Source organism: Dipodomys merriami, unplaced genomic scaffold, assembly GCF_024711535.1.
Source record: "Dipodomys merriami isolate MVZ:Mamm:240054 unplaced genomic scaffold, mDipMer1.0.p SCAF_14, whole genome shotgun sequence".
NCBI lineage: Eukaryota > Metazoa > Chordata > Mammalia > Rodentia > Heteromyidae > Dipodomys > Dipodomys merriami.
This window is the reverse complement of record NW_027202715.1, coordinates 11221849-11242500: the sequence shown is the minus strand read 5'-3', so window position 1 is coordinate 11242500 and position 20652 is coordinate 11221849. Positions and strand designations below refer to the sequence as shown.

At 40.8% G+C, this 20652-nt stretch overlaps 1 protein-coding gene across 6 annotated transcripts in view; it reads right to left on the bottom strand.

The window, feature by feature from the left end:
- Ccser2 (coiled-coil serine rich protein 2) overlaps nucleotides 1-18681 on the bottom strand; it is a 129706-nt gene extending 111025 nt beyond the window's left edge. For 2 of the 6 annotated variants that reach the window (XM_070020751.1, XM_070020752.1), the window contains exon 1: nucleotides 18480-18680. The gene's annotated coding sequence lies outside the window, so the exon portion shown is untranslated. Of the gene's footprint in view, nucleotides 1-18479 lie in introns of all 6 variants that reach the window. The other 4 variants (XM_070020750.1, XM_070020753.1, XM_070020749.1 and 1 more) reach the window with 4 other exon arrangements.
- Between the last annotated feature and the right edge of the window lie 1971 nt (nucleotides 18682-20652).

Here is a 20652-nt window from a genome sequence, read left to right as displayed (position 1 = left end):
GTACCTAGCTTTTGAGCTATTCTGCTCACCTGATAAAATTATCCTAGACCTATACTAATTATAGCAAATGAGGGAAACCATGGGACCTATATTTCTTTGAGTCTTATCTTACTCAGCTGGGTATTCAGTTGTTTTGTTGTCAGTTCTCCTAGTGATGGAATACAACACATGTGACAATATACAAACATTTTCAAAGCTATCCTACCCTCTCCATTACCACTTTTTTTTTTTGTCAGTCATGGAGCTTGAACTCTGAGCCTGGTTGCTATCCCTGAGCTCTTCAGCTCAAGGCTAGCACTCTACCACTTGAGCCACAGTGCCACTTCCGGTTTTCTGGTGGGTTTTTATTGGAGATAAGAGTCTCAACGAGGGGCTGGGAAGGTGGTTCAGTGGTAGAGTGCTTGCATGCACGAGGCCCTGGGTTCGATTCCTCAGCACCACATAAGCAGAAAAAGCTGGAAGTGGGGCTGAGGCTCAAGTGGTAGAGCACTAGTCTACAGCTGAAAAGCTGAGAGACAGTGCCCAGGCCCAGAGTTCAGGCCCCACGACCGACAAAAAAAAAAAAAGTTTCAAGACTTTGCTGCCCGGGCTGGCTTTGAATGGGCGATCCTCAGATATCAGCCTCCTGAGTTGCTTGGATTACAGGTGTGAGCCACCAGCGCTCGGCTCATTACCACATTTTTAAAATATAGAACCTTCATGTTTAACTAGTATTCGAGCACAAACTGCCTTAATTTCTTGCCTTTTTTTGTTCTCCTTGACCCATTCTTTATTATTTCCCAGAATTAACACTGAAACTTAAATTATATCACTCTTCTACTTAAAATCCCTTGTGGATCATTTTCCAAAGTGTACTTTGCCTTAAAACAGTGCAAACAACAGCAGTTGATATTTGTTGAGCACCTCAACAAATTAGTTGCCTCATTTAAACCTCACAGTCCTACAATGTTATAATTTTGCTGTGTTATTTTGCAAATTTAAGAAAATTGAAACTTGGAGAAATCATATCATCCGCCTACAGTTAATAAGCAAAGGTAGCTATGTGTATAAAACCTTCCAAATGTAGTTTGGTATTATTCCTTTTTTAGCTGTTCCCTGCACAAACTACTCAATAAATCCTGTCTTCCAACTATACTAAAGCACCTAAGCATCCCTGACCATACTGGTCCTTTCAGAAACTACCATAGTACACATTCCTCCCTTGTTCAAAGTGCCACTCCTCTATGCTGGCCTACATTGGCAATTCTCTGTGAAGGTTTTTTTTGTTTTGTTTTGTTTCACCTCCTCTTGTAAGAAGGCCCTAGACAGACTAATACAAATCAAAATAATACACATATCCCATTCTCAATCAAAATCTCTAAGATAACATACAGATGGAAATCTACAGGCTTCTTCATAAACACCTAAATTCATGTGTAAAAAATAATCAGAAGGGCTGGGAAGGTGGCTCAGTGGTAGAGCGCTTGCCTTGCATGCCTGAGGGCCCTGGGTTCGATTCCTCAGCACCACATAAGCAAAAAGAAAAAAGCCGGTAGTGCTGTGGCTCAAGTGGTAGAGCGCTAGCCTTGAGCTAAAGAGCTGGGGGACAGCGCCCAGGCCCAGAGTTCAGGCCCCAAGACCAGACCTTGCCAAAAAAAAAAAAAAAAAATCAGAAAAGGTATGGTAAGAGCTAGGGAGAAAAATTCACTTTGAAAACTTTTGCAAACTATTCCAATTATTTTGAATTAAGTACTAAGGCATTTAGAATATAAAGGATTTTTTAATTACTGTTGTTTCTTTTGTTTTGAGACATAGTTTTTCTATGTAACACGAGCTGGCCTGGAGCTCTAGATCTTTTTCCTCAGCTTCCAGAATGCTGGAATAGTAAGTGTGCTCTACCAGGCCTGTGACAACATGCTCAATTTTTAAAGTATTTTATTCTGCAATATTGTACTCTTTCTAAATGCCACAACTTAATAATACTTAGCAAACCAAGAAACATTTTTAGAAGACAATAAGCTTTTCTCAACTATACAGGTAATAAAAATAATGATTTTTTAAAACCCAAATGCTTGTTCTTATAAAGCATGTTAGATAATGTGGAGTTACAGTGATTATGTTACCACATCTTAAGTTTCAGTACATTATACCAGTAACATGCAACAATTTTATGAGTCTCTCGAGTATTAATCAACATCTCTGCAAAGTACTACTCAAATACATTAGCTTAAAATTTCCCTCACTAAAACTCATGTTTTTGTCTATTCACATTATCTTGATCTTTCTGTGAATAATTACTCTTTTACTGGACATTAAGTGCCAAGTGTTATTTGCAAACCTTTAATATCATTTAGAAAATGCTCCATAGCAGGGCTGGAATGGTGGCTCAGTGGTAGAGTACTTAGTGCTTGCCTTGCACGTATAAGGCCCTGGGTTCGATTCCCTCAGCACCACATAAACAGAAAAGGCAGAAAGTGGCACTGTGGTTCAAGTGGTAGAGTGCTAGCCTTGAGCTGAAGAGTTAAGAGACAGTGCTCAGGTCCCGAGTTCAGGCCCCACAACCCATCCCCAAAAAGAAGAATATGCCCCACATGATTACTTCTAGCATTTCTTCCATCTAGACCTCAGTTTGCATACATCCCTTCCATTTTTTCTCTGTAATCTTACTAGTAATATTCCTAATCCTTATGTTTCTTGCAAAAATATCTCACAGCAATGTGTCTAACAGAGATATTTTAAAAATCAACATTAATAGATTAGAAGTATTAATACAAACTATTAGCCCTGGGGTTCCAATATTATATTCTAAGATAGTCAAATTAACACATGCACTTCAAGGATGCCAGGATTAGGCAGATGGCTTTTAAGGAGTGTAAGCATTATGCCCACCTTTGATCCTCAGTTCCACCCAGACCTGAGCTCCTCCCTGCCCTGGAATTCCAGCCTTACAGTTGGTCCCTCTCTCTCTCCACCCAGACCCACCTGAATTCCCATCTACCTCACTTCCTATCCCCCAGACCCTGATGCTACCTATAGTGGAGGCTGCCATGTGCTCTTTCTCTGGGGGGAAATACGGCTCCTCTAATAAACCTTGTAATAATCTCTCTCCTGTGCCTGCTTGCCTCCCCATGGTCCCCTGGCATGGATGTGGTGGATCCTTTCATTGATCCTTTCAGGAGGACATGAGACACAGCCTGAGAAAATGGAGAAGGAATAGATTCAACAACTGAAGTATATAACTAATGAAAATAACTAATGAAAAATAAGAGATAGTAGAAGGAATGTCGACTCCAGAATTACAATTTGGGCACCTGGGTTACTGCCATCACCATTAATCAAGACAGAAAAATGGAGTGAAGACATGAGAAGTCAGTAAAGACAACTGAGAAAAATGAGTATCAAAATGAAACAGGAAAAAGCTATGTCTCAGAAGGCAAAGGAGAAGCGGGTGTCAAAGACAAATACAATTTCAATACCTAAGCTGAGAAAGCTACGAGAAGGGAAAATAAACAGAGGTTTAAAAATAAGAAGATGGTGAAGAGTATTATTATATCATGATATCACAGTTACCCCAGCGTAGAGAATGTATCTTTTTTATATATCCTGTAACTTTACTTTCATAATAAACAAATTTCATAATAAACATATATTGCAGTATATATTTATATTATATTATATATTTTATATACCAAATATTATATACCAAATACATTATATTATAAAATATTATATAATAATAAAAATATATTATAAAATTATATACCACATATATTACACACACACACACACACACACACACACACACACACACACACACACACACACACACACACACACACACACACACACACACACACACACACACACACACACACACACACACACACCCCTATTTGGTCTCTGTCCCTAATCGAGTGGAGTTGCCAGTGATAAGACTGTGCCTTTGTTGATTTAACCAGGTAACTAGTAATCTAGGTCACTCCTTCCCAGCAGGGTGGACATTCCCAGACAGCCTCAGCACTGGGGGTGGTCTCCAAAAAGATCAAGGCTTGATTAAAGGACTGGGACTTCCAGTTCCACCTATGCAACCTCCTGGGAGGGGACAGGGGCTGAAGGCTAAGCTGATCACTAGTGGCCAAAGATACAATTAGTCATCTGCCATAATACCCACAAAACAGGGTTTACAAAAGAGCTTCTAGGTTGCTGAACAGGGGGTCCCTGGGGGAAAGCTCGGCCAAAGACAGGATAAAATCTTTCACCAGCTATTTATTCACCTACATGCTAGACATCTATTATATTAAATTGTTAAAACATAAGCAAAATATTCCCTTAAGTTCTCTGAGCAAAGTAACTGAATCCAAGGAGAGGTTCCTGTGAACCATGACTTATTTGTAGTTCATCAGTCATAAGCACAGATCACAACCTGGAACTTGAAAATGGCATCTTTAGTGAGGGGCAGTCTTGTGGAACCAATCCTTTATCCTATAGGATCTTATGCTAAGTCTAGCTAGACAATGTCAGACTTGACATAAATCATAAGAGACTCATCTGCTAAAATAGGGCTGTGTTGGAAAGGAGATGAGAAAACCGCTGAATTTTTTTTCTTGTCTTCTAATAATGCTCTGAATATGCCACTGTTACTGTACTCACCAAGCAGTACCATAATCATCTGTGTATTATAAACTTTTCTTATTCTGCCTCTCTTAAGTACTATCAATTCAGCACCACAGGAAATAGTTTTAAGAATCTGTTGAATTATAAAATTAAGTAACTGGTTAGATACAGTAATGAGACCAAAAAAGGATAAGGAAACTTAAGCATACTACAAGATAGTGATAAACATTAATGGAGAAGTTAGGAGGGGAATCAAGTTTAAGGAATGAGGTTTAAGATGTGCTGGATTTTAGAATGGAGGAAGTCTAAAAGACAAAATCCAAACAAATATCAAAGAGAGAAAAAGAAGCCAGGCACCAGTGGCTTACACCTATAATCATAGCTACTCAGGAGGCTGAGATCTGAAAGTTGCGGTTTGAAGCCAGCCAGGACAGGAAAGTCCATGAGACTCTTCTCTCCAATTAAACACCAAAAAAGCAAAAAGTGGAGCTGTGGTTCTGTGGTAGAGTAATGACCTTGAGCAAAAAAACTCAGGGATAGTGCCAGACCCTGAGGTTCAAGCCCCTGTACCAGCACCAAAAAAATAGAGAGAGAAAGAGATAGAGGGAGAGAGACAGAGACAGAAGAGACAAAGACACAGACATATACACAGAAGAGACAGAGAGACCGAGATTTAAAAAAAACAAAAGGACCCAGATGGGGGAAAATCCAGAGATTTAGGAAATATTGTAAAATTATCAACACATATGTATTAACACATTATGTACTAACAGTAAATATTTAACAAAATATTAACTGCCTAAGATTCACTAGGTTATGAAAGCCCTTAAGAATGTTATTTGAATTGTTTGTGTATCTTGAGCAAGCTAAATGACATAAATTTTCAACTAAATATATCAGGTCAACATTCCTTCAACAAAAACTTGCTGAGTTTTCTTACATTGGAGGTAAGAACATTAAATCATGAAAACCAACAGAGTAAAATATAGCTAACAATTCAGTTCTTAGAAACTGTAAAATGCTACAGGAAGACAGGTAACAGAAAATAAGATGAGGGACATGTGGAAGAGGCAGAACAAAATTATGCCTAGCAAATTTCCTACAAGAGGAAACACCTACATTGAACTCTTATGGAAATAAAATGATTTAATGAGATAGGTAAAATGATAACTGATAGGTGTAGGGGAAAAAAAAGAAATAGATATGCAATAGAGGTGCACGCATAGACATGTCCAGTTTCTCATCTTCATGGAACCATTTTAAAAGACAAGGGCAAGGCAGTTCATGGAGGACTCTGTGGACAGTCATAAGGAATCTGACCTTTATCCTGTACATCCAGTATACCTTAAAATCCACATTCAGTCCACATTCCCTAAAGCAGGGTTCATGTGAGGGCAGGAGGTAGGTGAAAGATTAAGAAGGAAGTGAGGGAGTCAAACTTTTACAGACAAGAATGAGGCACAGATTTTTTCTTTTCTTTTCTTTTTTTTTTTTTTTTTTTTTGGGGGGGGGGTCATGGGGCCTGAACTCTGGACCTGGGCACTGTCCCTCAGCTCTTCAGCTCAAGGCTAGCACTCTACTACTTGAGCCACAGTGCTACTTCCGGCTTTTTTCTTTTTGCTTATGTGGTGCTGAAGAATCGAACCCAGGGCCTCATGCATGCAAGGCAAGCGCTCTACCACTGAGCTACCTTCCCAGCCCCAACTTTTACAATAATAATATAGGACAGACTAGATTCAGAAATTCAAAGGTTAAGAACATGGAACAGTGGCTAATGAAAGAAAAAGTGGAGAAGGAGGATTAAAATGCTTCACAGTAAAATACTGACAACAATCACAAACAATTACTGTAAAAGTCTCAGGTATATTAGGAAAAAAAGGAAAAGGTGTAGACAAGAGTACCCATTAAAATTTCCCAAAAAACTAGTTCATTTATACTTCAATTTTTAGTTTTTTAAATTTCTTTATTAAGAAGTTATTGTATAGTGAAAATATACTACCAGACAGATTACCCTATCATAAATTAGAATCCACAGCAGGCCAAGCTCTGTGAAAAACAGCTAAGAATAAGTAATAACATAATGCTTTTAACTCATTTCCCAATAACTCATTAAAAGTATGACTACCTAAGCCCAGGAGTATAGCTCGCTCATATAATCCCAGCTACTCATAGAGATTAGGAAATTAAAAGATCAACACAAAAAAAAGCTTGAGTTCCTTTCTGAAAAAAAAAAATAACCTAAAGCAAAACAGGCTAGAAGTGTAGCTCAAGAGAAGAAGCTTTGAGTTCAAACCATACCTTAAAAAAAAAAAAACTTACCTACCTATAAAAACTATGATTTTTGAACTAATGAAAATTCAAACCATTCTCTCTTTGAAAATGGGGGAGAGGAGTGTTCTTCAACACTTTTCCCCACTAGCCACTGTCTTCCCTTCAAAGAGCAAAGAAAATACTTGGGAAATACATGTGATAATGATGGACAATGGGTGCACTGATTAAGATGAAACTAATTTCGTTTCTGTTTCAAAGAAATAGCTCTTGTAGTTTTTTTTCTATTGGATCACTCCATTAACTATAAATAATTTGTGGTATTTATACAAATATACTAGGAAAATACCTATCATTTAAAAGAAAAAGAATATGGTTTCACTGTACAGCAAAGTCCTTGAAAGAACTGTCTCTGCTGTCTCCAATCCGTCCTCCAATTCTGTCTCAAACCCATTTCAATCAGGTTTTAGATATAACTTGTTAACCTCACCAATAATTTTCATATTGCTAGATTTAACAATCTGGTATAGTTGCTCACTCTCTCCTTCCTTCCTAAAACATTTTCTTGAGTTTCATGGATATCATTTACTTTTAATTCTCCTCCTGCATGGGTTGTTTCTTCCTATGCCTCCTTACCCCTCCCTCTTTCTCCCTAATTCTCCCAACCAGAGAAGTCTTTACATTTCTTTGCCCACACTCACTTCGTAAGCTGTCTTAATCTGTTTCTATAGTACTAAATGGTATCTGTCAGTCACCTACCTTCAGGCATCGCAGACCTCTGCCCTGAAATGCAGACTCATGTGTACTCAGCTATCGATACCTCTTTACTTAAACTGCTAACTTGGCAAAACTAAAACTGAACTCATTATTTCCCCCCGAAACCTGCTTCTTCTGCAATCTTACTCATCCCAGTAAATGTCAACTCCATTCTTCCAGTTTTTCATGCCACATCCAATCCATCATCAAATTGTTGGCTCTGCTTTTCAAGATGTAGACACAATGGGAGTGCTTTTCCCAGCTCCTGCCCAAAATCAATTTCATTACCTACCCAAGATTTTGATGCAGCTTGCTAAGTGTTCTCATTTGCCTGACACCTGACATTCTCTGCATAGCAACCCAGAGGACCATTTAAAACAAGTCAAGTATTACATCAGTAATATTAGCTACTGGAAAGGTTGAGAACAGAAGGGTCAAGGCCAGTCTTAGCAGTGAAAGATCCTGAGCCCACCATTCTTCCTCAACCTGTAGCTGGGCACAGTAGCCCACACTGATCACCCCAGCTACATAAGAGGCTGAGTTTGGGGAGATCATGGTTCTAAGCCTTCCCAGGCATAAAAGTCCACAGGATTTCTTTCTCTTGGAGGAAAGCTGGATGAGATGATGCACACTTGTTATCCCAGCAACAAGGGGAATCCTAACGTTAAAGAGAGTGGACCACGGTCCACACAAGAAGCAAAATCTTAGGCTGGGAAGGAGGCTCAGTGGTAGAGCACTTACCTTGCATGCATGAGGCCCTGGGTTTGATTCCCCAGCACCACATAAGCAAAAAAGAAGCCGGAAGTGGCACTGTGGCTCAAGTGGTAGAGCACTAACCTTGAGCTGAAGAGCTGAGGGACAGCGCCCAGGCCCAGAGTTCAGGCCCCACGACTGGACCCAAAAAAAAAAAAAAAAAAAAAGCAAAATCTTACCTTAAAAATAACCAGAAAAAAATAGGGCTGTAGGCATGGATAAGCACAAACCAAGTAAGCATGACGCCCTCTCCCTGAGTTCAAATCCCAGTATCACATTTAAAAAAAAAAAGGCAAAACTTTCAGTAGCTGTGCACCTACCAAGTAAAATCCAAAGTTCCTACTGATCTACAGTCATATATGATTTAACTCCTCCCTGCTCACCCATCCTACCTATCTGACATCACTGTCTACTATTCCTTTCAGTGCCTTCACTAAGGCAGTACCTGTCACTCAGGCAAGAGATTAAGCATGCTTCAGCACAGGTTCTTGGCATCCCTGGCCCATCTTTATGCAATGCTCTCTCTCCCCAGTATCAGCACTGATCACACTCTCACTTCAAATAGCAGTTCTCATAGAAGTCTGTTGTACAAGTGCAGTATCCCCTTCCCAAGCCCTTTCCACCTTATTCCACTGAGATACTACATAGGTATTTATTTATTTTCTGTATCTTTTCATTTGAATGTAAGCTCAAACAAGTAGATAATTTGTTCTGGTCATTGCAAAACTAATTCTAGCACGTGCTCACCCCCCCCCTTTTTTTTTGCCAGTCCTGGGGCTTGGACTCAGGGCCTGGGCACTGTCCCTGAGCTTCTTTGCTCAAGCCTAGCACTCTACCACTTGAGCTATAGCTCTACTTCTGGCTTTTCTGTTTCTGTGGTACTGAGGAATTGAACCCAGGGCTTCATGCATGCTAGGCAAGCATTCTGCCACAAAGCCACATTCCCAGCCTGTGCTCACCCCTCTTAAGTGAACAGAAGAACAAGGAAAATCCAGACTTGTGATCTGGTGTCAAAGCCAGTACTGAGGGAATTTTCGGTGTAGAATTCACAAGTCCTGGAGAAACACTGACTGCAAGACTGGCCACAACAACAGTTAAGCACACAACTCTGCCTAGTACCAACAATGAACAACACGTACTGACAAGTCCATACTAAAAGGAAGAACAGGATACAGAGGAACATAAAGAAGATGACGGCGAGATAGATGGCTATCCTTGCCATCCAACCTCCTGAAAACAAATGGTACCTGGTTACAACCTGTAAACTGGCCTACCAGCTCAGACCAAAATAGTACCATGCTCATTCTACATTCTTAATAGCTATTATGAAAAGTTCCTGCTTTTCTAAGTTATGGTCTGAGAAGATTGTAACTCCCAACACAACCACTGGCTGCCAAGACATAATGGTCAGAGAAAGCTCTCAAATTTCCCCAAAGCACTCAAGCTGCAATCAAATATCATTAATATGATGACAACAATTCAAAGAACCTTCTGGTGTCTGCCGCTCTTTGTTGTCCCTAGTGTATATACTAGCACCTCAGTCATCAAAGACTATAATGTCCTGGTGAGAAGAGAAGAATTAGACGAACGTGGTGGTTGGGGGAGAGACAGACAATTTAATGCAACAGAATTTTTTTTTCATTTTTCATTTTAAAAGAGTAGTATAATAGTGGAGAAAAGATATTCATCTTAGCTGCTAAGATATATGACATACTAACTGAGCTATTTTCAATACAAGATACCAAAACTGAAATCATGTGCCAAACAGCCTGTGATAGCCAGTTTTCCTCTGCTAAAGAACCATGTCCTACTTCCCCCATCCCCATAGTCAGAACTCCAAATGTGGAAGAGGATGCCATGCCAAGTTAAACAGTTTGGGTCAATAATGGAGGCAGGTGGATGGTAATAACTATAGAAAGGAAGGGAATGGGGTCAGGAGGATCATAGTTCAAAGTCAGCCTGGACAAAAAGTTAGCAAGACTCCATCTCAATAAATAAGCCAGGCGACAACAAGAGGAATAGGTAGGAGGATCTTATGATCCCAGGCCAGCCAGCACTGGGCAAAAACCATGACTCAGTCTGAATAATAAATTAAAGCCAAAAAGACTGGAAGTGTGGCTTAAATAGAGCACTTGCCTAACAAGCACAAGGTCCTAAGTTCAAACCCTAGTACCACTAAAAATAAAAATAAGAAATGAAGTTAGACACTGACAAAAAATATAAAACAGTCTTCTATACTTTTATATAATTATAAATAATACAAAGAAAACAGATTCTTCATTATTTGGAGTAATTAGTGGCATTATTAGGCCAACAGTCCCTAGAGATGATTCAACTGTATTCAACAAACTACAAATTATGACACACAGAAGAAAAACTTCATGAATCTATCTAGCCTTGAAGAATCCTCTGGCTCCTCAATGGATCCCAACCTCAATTTAAGAAGTCTCTAAAAGCCAGATATGTAACTTAGACTAATACAAGCAACTTATTAGAGAAAAATGAAAAACTCTGATATTACACATAACTTTCACTGGTCAATTCTCTTATAAATTGTAAGTGCTTTTACTGCCTGATCTCAATCATCTGTGTCACATGCCAACATCAGTATCCTAGCATATAGAAGTCAGAAACCAAGCCAGGTGCCGATGGCTCATGCCTATAATGCTAGCTACTCAGGAGGCTGAGGATAGCAGTTCAAAGCCAGCCTAGGTTGGAAAGTATGTGAGACTCTAATCTCCAATAAACCACCAGAAAACCAGAAGTGGCACTGTGGCTCAAGTGATAGAGCGCTCGCCTTGAGCTGAAGAGCTCAAGGACAGCACATAGGCCCGGAGATCAAGCCCCATGACCAACAACAACAACAAAAAAAGTAGTTTAGAAACCAAGAGGCAGGAAGCCACAGGGTAGGAGGTATCAGTAACTATAGAAACACAACTTAACCTCTGTACAGGTCTGGCCATCAGCTCGTCACTTTAGACTGCACTAACCATATCTATTTCTAGCCTGAGTTAACGATCTATGTACTTACTTTTGTGTTAATACCTCCTTTTGGGCATCTGCAGTGATAGCTCACCCCTCCTGGATAGCTGTCAAGTTCTAGAACTCCTCTCCCACCTACTCTTTGATTTGGTGACAGTATTTCTCAGATTAATCTGCCCTCCTCCTGTCATGTCATCCTATAATCACTTATACCTTCCACTCAGTCCCTAGTGTTGACAAGCACACAATCCAACAGGGATTAGATGTATGTCTAGATTAAGCACAATGCATTACAGTCAGTGAAATGAAAGAAATATAATAAAGTGTTATGAGAACACATTTGTCTTCATTAGCTCACTGGATTCTTCTAACCAACACTCCACCTTCCCGTTCTTTTATAAATTGGCTAAGCAGTCCAATATCTTCACAAAATAAGCCCTGATCTCCACTCCCACCTCACAACTCAGACTCCATGTCTCATATGATCTATATGAATCACTTCCTGTAAAAAAACTCAATTCAGTCTATTTCTACCTAGTCACTTCAGCCATCTCTTTAGGAGATAAAATACCTTATCTTTCCTTTGCTTTGAAACATCTAAATCTTTCAGAATTGTCTTACAGAGGAAATTTAGATCCTTAGCCAGCAATAAGAATATAATACAGGCCGGGCACCAGTGGCTCATGCCTGTAATCCTAGCTACTCAGGAGGTTGAGATCTGAGGATTGCGGTTCAAAGCCAGCCTGCACAGGAAAATTCATGAGACTCGTATCTCCAATCAACCACCAGAAAACTAGAAGTGGTGCTGTGGCTCAAGGGGTAGACCACTAGTCTTGAGCTGAAGAGCTCAGGGACCATGCCTAGGCCCAGAGTTCAAGCCCTACAACCGACAAAAAAAAAAAAAAAAAAGAATACAGGTTTAGAATAGCAACATTTAAAAGCAGTCTGAGCTCTGTTCCCCTGCTTACAAGCTATGTTAACTTTAGCAAGTCACTTATGTTGTCTCATCTACAAAAATGAGGATTAAAAACAACAACAACAATAACAACTGGATCCAGCAATTTCACTCTGGGCAATCATCCAACAGACCACAAACAAGGCCACACTAAAGCTACTAGACAACCAAATTCAATTAAGCATTTTTTACCATAGCCAAGATATGGAATCAACTCAGATGCCCCTCAGCACATGACTGGATCAAGAAAATGTGGTATGTATACACAACAGAAATCTATCAGAAAGAATGATATTGTACCATTTGTAAGAAAATGTACTCATTACCTAAGTTATGTAACTGTAACCACTCTGTACATCACCTTTACAATAAAAATAAAATTTAAAAATTATAAAATTAAAACTACTTTCTGAGTGGCTCTGAGAAGGAGGAAGCTCCATGCTAAGTATCAGCACAGATAACATTATCCTGGGCTATCTCATCTATCTAAAATATATCATTCCCTAAATGGAGACGGTAACCAAGGTTATGTTTCATGTATTTTAGAATGATTAACAACTAAGAAGTAAATCAGATATAACCTGGTTAATCTTGAACCAACATAAAAACCTTTAATATAACTGCATTCATAAAATTTTTAGTTTAAGGGTATAGAAAAGGAGGATGAAAGAAGGAACAAATGCAATCATGTTATTCAGTATACACTATGGGGAAAATAACCTATGTAATTTATGGGCAGGGATGAGAGGAGGAAACTGGGGAAAGCAAGGAAAGGGGTGACACTATCAAAAAAAAGAAAGAAAGAAAGAAATGTACTCATTACTTCACTTATGAAATGGTAGCCCCTCTGTATACCTTAATAACAATAAAATTATTTTTAAAACTTTTAATTCGCCTAAAACTTACAATTTCTTTTTAAAAGCAAGTGCCTATTCTTTTTTTTTAATTAAAAAAGAAGTCATTTGTTTCCCATTCAATTTCAAAACTTGCTGACAAGAATGGTAGCTCATACCTGTAATCCCAGCCACTCAGGAAACTGAACACTAAGGATCAGGGGTTAAAGCCAGCCTGAGCAGGAAAGTCTGTGAGAGTTTGAATAATGCTTAACCTGCAAAAAGCCTATAGTGGAGATGGGGCTCCAGTGGTATAGTCCTAACCTTCAGTAGAAGAAAAAACTAAGTGAGAGTTTGGAGGCCCTGAGTTCAAGCCCCATAACAGCATTTTTAAAAAATTTTCAAAATAAACTGGTTTATCCACATAATCAAATTTCAATTCACTGTACATAATTTACTGAAGATGCATACATAAAACAAAACAAACTCTAAAGTTCAATAAAAACATGCATCAAATGAAGGAGTTCTCACACCTTCCAATCAAAACCCAAAAATCACAATTGTGTGTGTGTGTGTGTGTGAAAGAGAGAGAGAGAGACAGAGAGAGAGAGAGAGAGAGAGAGAGAGAGAGAGAGAGAGAGAGAGAAACAGAGAGTCTTGAGGCTTGTACTCAGGTCCTGAGTTATGAAATGGTAGCCCCTCTGTACAACACCTTAATAACTGTCCCTGATCTTTTTTGCACAAAGCTATTGCTCTACTACTTAAACCACATTGGCTCCACTTCTGGCTTTTTAGTAGTTTCTTTGGAGACAAAAGAGTAGCCTCCTGACTAGCTTGAATAACAAATATGAGCCACCAGCCTCTGGCCTCAAAAATCACATTTTTAAATTTTTTTTGCTGGTCCTGGGGCTTGAATTCAGGGCCTGGGCACAGGTCTCTTTGTGCTCAAGGCTAGCACTCTGCCCCTTGAGGCACAGTGCCACTTTCAGCTTTATTAGAGATAAAAGTCTCCTGTGGACTTATCTGCCCAGGCTGGTTTCAAACTGTGATCCCCAGATCTTAGCCTCCTGAGTAGCTAGGATTACATGCATGAGCCACCAACGCATGGTTAAAAATCACAATTTTTAAGTCAGTGATTCCAATATAAAAAAAATTACAAAGCCTTCTATATTAAAATAACAAAAATGACACAGACCTGAAATGCTTTTCAAAAAATTAATATTTATGTTTATATTAATGTTCATGAGAATTGGTGAAAAGATTTCAACAGATTTATAGGCAAAGGATAAACAATCCAAATAGAGCAGAAAAGAAAGCTAGAAAAATGTTGCAGTTTTTTTCTATTATTGATTCATTTATTACTTCAAAAAACAAAACTCTTAAAAACCAAAAGGCTATAAAAAGTATGACAGATCCTAGCTAAACTTCATTGGAAGCAGTACAAAAATACCTCTCAAAAAAGTATACCTGGCAGTATCTTTTGAAGTTGACAAAACCCTTCAGACCCTATGACCTTGTAATCCCTCCCCTGAGCCTTTAGTCTGAAAAAAAAAAAAAAGAAAGAAAGAAATGATGACCATATGGCAGAACACTAGCTGAAGAATGTACAGTTTACTACTGAATCAGTGAAGACAAAAGGGATGAAATGTCTGGACAAGACTCAGTGGGGATATTTTAGTAAGCTAAGGTTTAGAGAGGTCAAGAAAGGCAAGTATACATAATAAATGCAAAACTTACAAAATGATAAGCAACCTAAAATGTCCAAATATTAACAAAGTGACTCAATTCATGGTAACAGTGAGCTGTTAAAAAGTAAAGATACATACAAAAGCAAGTAAGATGCACCTTGCTTAAGTTTCATTATAAAATCATGCAGATGTAACAAGAAATAGAAAAATTAAGCCTATTTTGACTTGACTTCTTGACTATTATATCATCTGCAAATAAAAAGCCTGTTGAAATTGATAAGACCTACTCCACTAAATGCATATTTCAAATTGGCTTTTCAGAGGCATAAAACCACAATCATCAATGTATTCCCCTAAAAACCTATCACATAGGAGTAATCAGAGCAGCTATTCTCATGTAATTTTAGCCATGTTACTAGCCAGCTGTAACCTTACCATACTAAATTCTCATTTTACCATCAAAACATAACTGTCTGCAGGATCTCCATATGGCAACCAGAAGCCAGTTGTTATGGGGCATCTGGGCCTCCAACACTGGAGTTAAAACTACATGGCAGAGTAGGATGGTGATGATTCGGTTTCTCCTGGATTCCCCAAGGAGTTATCATATTTCTTAACCACTCACAGGTTCCATATCCCCAGGAATGGCAGCTAAGGATTCAAAGAGAAAGAAATGACAAGCACATTTATTTTCCATGTGAAAAAACACAGTGAATTCCTCATTTTCTTCCACTGTACCATGAAACAGTGTGTGGGGGTAGGGAGGGTACCACCATGAGGTCAGGAGATATGAGATAGAAAGCATCTCATGTAACTTCAGACTTTTTAGCTGCTCAATGGCAATTTTTTTAAAACTCAACTAAAGAACCTATTCATTCTTTCCAGTTCAATAACTATTACCATAACATAGCCCTTTCCCAATATACACACAATTCTCTCACAGTCTAGACTCAGATGGTAAAACAATGATTAAGATTTAGAAGTAGGAGACTGAGAGCAAAAGTGAAACACAAAGATGGTCAAAAGACTTGGATCACATTCCAGTTCCTTTATACCCACATGACCTTGGCCAAATTATTGCACTTCAAAATAAAGTTCCAGAACCAATGAAACAGCAATCTTTACTGGCTGTATCCTTCTTACTCCTGCATCATAAAATGGATTGGTCTGGAGATTTTGTTTTTGTTCTAACTAGAATTTCATAAATAACCAGCAACTATTTTTACTTCATTCTTGGATATTCAAAAATACTTTCTACAGCCAGGCACTGGTGACTCATGCCTGTAATCCTAGCTACTCAGGAGGCTGAGAGCTGAGCATCTTGGTCTAAAGCCAGCCTGGACAGGAAAGTATGTGAGACTCTCAGCTCCAATTAAGCAACAAAAAAGCCAGAAGTGGAACTGTGGCTCAAGTGGTAGAATGCTAACCCTGAGCAAAAAAACCCAAGAATAGAACCCAGAATCAGCACAAAGAAACAAAACCAAAATCCTTCTACAGTATCTTTCTTAAGTTTTGTGATACTTAAGTAATCTAACCTATTTTTCCTATCTTAAAGCTATATGTAAGCATGGAACTATTCCTCAAAAATGTATTCAGTAAATAGCTTTTGAGCACTTCTAACACGTAATATCATGTGCCAGAATGGCAAACTCCAGAAGAAACACAAAAGCCTGGCACAGAAGCAAATAATTAACTACCAGTTTGCAAAATGTCAACTACTAGATCAGTGACTGGATAAGAAAGACTCAGGGGTGGCATTTCAGTAAAGTTGTGAAGGACAAGTTAGTTATTTACTGGGAGGAAAAGAATTCTCAGCAGAGGAAACCAAGTAAAACCGCAGAGGAAGATGTCACCTTTTTCAAATGACAAATCATTTTATATGAAGAGAACAGGCCTAAAGTAGACGATAAAGCTAGAACAGAGACAAGAACCAGAAACAGTATAAAATTGGATTTTTAGAGACTTCATATGAAGAGTCACTGACATGAAATCAAAGCCCTCTTCTTCTTTCATACAGTAAAAGTAACATAACAAGCAAAAACAGTAATTGTGGAAAGGTAGAAAAAAAATTTTAATGAAAAGTTCTTGCTCTCAGAATGACTTTAGCAATTACTTACTATGACATATTAACATAACACTGAAGTAAGATGGTATAAATTATGGCAAACGGGTTGAAAAAGGCAAGCACTTTAACATAAAGTTTATCAGAAATCAATGTTGCTGAGAACACTAAAGAAAACCACCAAACCAGGTGATGGTTCACCTGTAATCCTAGCTACTCGGGAAGCTGAGACCTGAGGATAACAGTTGGAGGCTGGCCAGTGAAGAAAAGTCCATGAGACTGTTACCTCCAATTAACCAGCAAAAAGCCGTGTAGCTGTGATTAAAGTGCTTGAGCATTAGCCTTGAGAGAAAAAGCTAAGAGACGGTGCCCAGGCACTGAAAGTTCAAGCCCCAGCACCAGTACCAAAACAGGGAGGAAAAAAAACAAAAAACAGGAAAACAGCCAAGAGCTTTAGTCAGTTGAGGGAGGCAAACAATATGTCCAAAAAGAAGACTACTTCAAGCAAAACATCAAGTCAATATTTACATGTCATGCTTGGGATACAGATTGTATAAAACATTTTCTATCTTTTGCAGAGCAGCATCTAGTCTCTTTAAAAGCCTAAACGATGATGCACCCGTATGCATGCATACACCCGTGTACCTCCGTGTGCGTATAAATAAATGTATGTAGATGATCAAATGTATCTCACCGCATGTCTACGGCCAAATGAACATGTGCCACTCACATCTGAATGTTCAAAAGAAAACCACAAGGCCTTTTTTTTTTAAGGGTCCAGTTTGAAAAGCTTACGGTCTCCTCTCTCTTCCTAAGACGGGAAACATTCCAAGCTGGGACCCCAGGAAGAGGTGTTGGGTGCACGCAGTCATCCTCACCCTGCTTCAGGCCTAGCATTGAAACGGCAACCCTAATTGGCTCCGTGGCCCACTAGAGATGAATGTGCAGTTATTGACATCTCAAACTCGGGCTCAGCCACCGACCTGTGAGCGCCTGCCTCCGAGGAGGCATGCCTCCTTCCCACTCCATTAAGAAAGTAGATGCATTTAAAAAAAAAAAAAAGGAAGAAATGTCCCCCAAAACAGCCCCCTTATCCCACCAGAGAAGCGTGCGCGGACCCGAGGAGGAGAGGCGCCCAAGTTGTACCCCCCAAGACGTGTGTTAGGGCGTGTCTTTGTTTTTAAAACATAATAAAAACCATTCAGGGCACCCCGGTACTACTTTCCCCCCACCCCATCCCATCCGCCCTCCAGAGCATCCTGACCGGGAAATCACTGTGCATCTCAGCCTCGCCCCGATTTCCACGGAGGAAGGGAAGGAGGCGGCGCCCCAGCGACCCCAGCCCGGCGCCCCGTCCCCAGCGCGGGCGTCCGGCCTCCCCGCCCCTGTCAGACGGATCTACGGGTGCCCGCGGGGGGTCCCGCGGCGGTCCGCGCCGCCCCCTCCCCCGCGGCCGCCCCCCCACCCACCCCAGGCCTCGGCCCGGCTCCGGGCCACCCCCCCTCCCACCCCGCACCCACCCACAGTCCCGGGCTGCCGCGGGCGCCCGCCACCACCCAGGCGCCGGCCCGCACCCAGCTCTCGCTCACCCTGCGGAGGTCGCGCTGCCTCCTCGACCGCGGCCTCGGCGTTGGTTCGCCCAGCGAAGCGACCTTCGGACGCAAAGGACAGAAAGTGAAGCCACAGGCCTCCCTCCCCGCCCGCCGCCCGTCACGTCCCGGTCAGCTCCGCCGCCCGAGCCGAAGCAGCCAGCAGCATCGCGTCCGCGGCCTGAGGGAGCGCCGGACTCCTCAGCACCGCGCCCCCTCCCTCGGAAGGCGCCCGCCCGGACTCCGCCCTCCGGGGTCCCTGCGCAACGCGCGCGCGCGCAGCTCAGCCCCCACCCCTCCCCGGAGGGCTGTGCGCAGGCGCAAACCTCACGGCGCGGGACCCCGCCCTCGCCGCCCTACTCCAGCCGCAGCTCTCCTGTGGCCCCGCCCTGCCTTCCTGAGGCTCCGCCCCTGCTCTGTGGCCCACCTGCTCCAACTCACCTTGGTCTCTCTGCCCTCTGACTCAGGTCTTTGCTGAGCCCAACCACTGATGCCAGTCCTGATGGCCCGATGGACTAACATGTGCGGCTTGACTGTGGACCTCACCAATCAGACTGAAAAGTTAGGAGTGGTCTGAACACTGAGACTAGCATGAAGTGGGGCTTGAACTCTGGGCCTGGGCGCTGTCCCTTAGCTCTTCAGCTCAAGGCTGGTGCTCTACCACTTGAACCACAGCGCCACTTCCGGTTTTCTAGTGGTTTATTGGAGATAAGAGTCTCAGGGACTTTCCTGCCCGGGCTGGCTTTGAACCGCCATCCTCAGATCTCAGCCTCCTGAGTAGCCAGGATTACAGGCATGAGCCACCGGCGCCCTGCTTCTCCCAGCCTTTTCCTTTCCAAGTCTATGTCTCTTCCTCATGCCCTTCCACACTCTGGACCACACCTGCCCTACCTGTCATCACACCAGAACACTGAATCTGGCCAAGAATACAGGAAAGCTCTCCCACTTAATCATCACCCTCCTTTCGGCCCTTCTTGCTACATCCCAGACCCTCAATGCTAAGATTTCATAGATCTGAATTTCTTTTGCCCGGGACCAAGTCCTTGAGGAGTACTGCTATCCGTAGACCCATCCCTCCCCTCCTTCTTTCCTTTCTAGATGGTTGGACCAATTTACCCTGTAAAGCTACAGAGCAGATCTGGCCTGCATCTGATGCAGATCTGCCCTTGCACTAAACTAGTTACACTGAAATTTTTGCTGGTCCCAACAACTCAACTACAATAGGTAACATTAAAAGAGAAGCTTTTGAAAAATACCCACTTCTATGTCTCCACACCAGTAACACTCAGTGGAGAAAGACCAGAGAGCAATGTTTGATTTATAAAACTATATCTACTATAATAGTATATCTTTATATTTACTCATGTATTTTAGGGTTTAAAATGTTTTTATTATCTCTAAGTAGTTGTACAAAGGCGTTTCAATTCAACATGTCAGTTGATAAGTAACAATGTATTTTGATTAATGTCACCCCTTCCATGTTCTCCCCCATCTTTTCCAACCATACCCATCCCCTCAAGTTACCTGATTTCATTTTCATATATGTACATTGAGTATTAAGACTAAATTCACCCACTTTCCAGCTCTCTATTATATTAATCTATATATTTTTTAATTTTTTATTTTTATTTGTTATTTTTTTGTCGGTCATGGGTCTTGAACTCTGGGCTTGGGCGCTGTCCCTCAGCTCTTCAGCTCAAGGCAAGCGTTCTACCATTTGAGCCACAGCACCACTTCCGGTTTCTGAGTGGTTTATTGGAGATAAGAGCCTGGGCTGGCTTTGAACCGACGTCCTCAGCCTCTTAAGTAGCTAGGATTATAGGCATGAGCCACCGGTGTCCGGCTTTAGTCTATATCTTTATATTTAGTAGTAAACAACAGAAAAGTCCTATCTTTTTAATCAAAGATTGAACATTAATATATGTAATTTCTTGATGAATGTATATGTTTAAGACATTGAGAAAGTCTATATGTCTCTCTCTCTCTCTCTATATATATATATATATATACCGCTACAATTTCTCTTTGGATTGAGATCATTAGAAAAGCAGACAACTCTTCAACATGTTTCTCACACACACCACTCAACAGATGCAGTTGCTAAAATGTGCTTTGGGGTTTATGCCATCAGCTACTTTGAGAAATGGGTAAAGAATGGTCCTCTCAGTTTGTC